Consider the following 1360-nt stretch of genomic DNA (forward strand, 5'->3'; position numbering starts at 1 on the left):
ATGTTATGAAAGTAGAATATAACGATTAACCACACCTTTTCACGAAGTAGGGCTTATGTATTTATAATAGAGAGGTATTAGGGTGGTATAGGATACATAGAACTTTTGAAAATTGCGAACTCATTCGAGCATTAGGCGAGCGATAGTCAGAGTGACGGGTGAGCAACAATAATTCTGTTTTGGACATTCAAGCATCAGCTTTGTGACAGACTAGCATTATTTCAACGACTCTTTTTTTCATATTTTATACTCAAACCCAAAGATTTTTTTGTTCATCTATACAAAATTCCAATAGACTCCTTGAGTTTTACAATTCTTTTTTAATAATTATTTTATATAAAAAATTGCCAATACAATTAAAACTTAACAGTGTCAAAGTTTATTGATCATTTGATGTCCTTTTAAAATTGAGTGCATAAAACATGATAAAGGCATAGGCATAATTTCGATGACTAATTTCTTGTTCAATTTTATGGGGATATACATGAAAATGGCCCAAATAGTATATAACCTTTTCCAAAATAACCTTTGACTTTTTTAGAAATTTGAAACTACCCAAAATATCCTTGGAAAAATTTAACAACCAACCCTTTATATAATAAAAAGTTTCTTTTTTTAGTCCTTAAAAAATCTAACAAATAATTTTTCTAAAAATTTGTAAAAATTATTAATGAATAATTATAAAATGGAAAAGCCCAAATATAAGAGAGGACCATATAATATAAAAAAGGTTGTTAAAAATAAAAAAGAAATTAAATTTGAAAAAGAAATTGATAAGATAGGATATCAAGAACAATTATATGCATCACAAGAAATATTAAAATGTTTTAAAGAAAACTTATTAGAAAATTTCGCTAAAGGAATTGTAAGGTCAATAATCATAAAAGATATACAAGATATAATAGATAAATTGGAAAAAAGAAAGAAAAGTATCTCAAAATATGAAATACCTTTTGGAACAGACATAGATATGATAACAGATATTGATATTATAAATTCTCAAACATTATTAGACTTTGAAGAATTACTTAAAAATTTATGAGATTAAAAATTTTGATATTTTGATTATTAGATTATTAGATTTTTGTTCGCTCATAGTAGCACCCATAGAGTTGGTATCAGAGCCATAGAGATCATGGAAATCTTAAAAATAAATAATTATTATCAATGTATTGAAGAAAAAGGATGTTATATATTTTACAACCCTATCCCTAATAAACTAAAAATAATAACATTATATATAACTAGGAATTTACCTAGAGAAATAAAGGAACAAATATTACATAAATTAATTATAGGATTTATCAAAGATAGACGTACATATGAAATAATTTGTGAAATATTTGAAAATGAGTTGAAT

Source organism: Olea europaea, chromosome 17 (genome assembly GCF_002742605.1).
Source record: "Olea europaea var. sylvestris chromosome 17, O_europaea_v1, whole genome shotgun sequence".
NCBI classification, from domain to species: Eukaryota; Viridiplantae; Streptophyta; class Magnoliopsida; order Lamiales; family Oleaceae; genus Olea; species Olea europaea.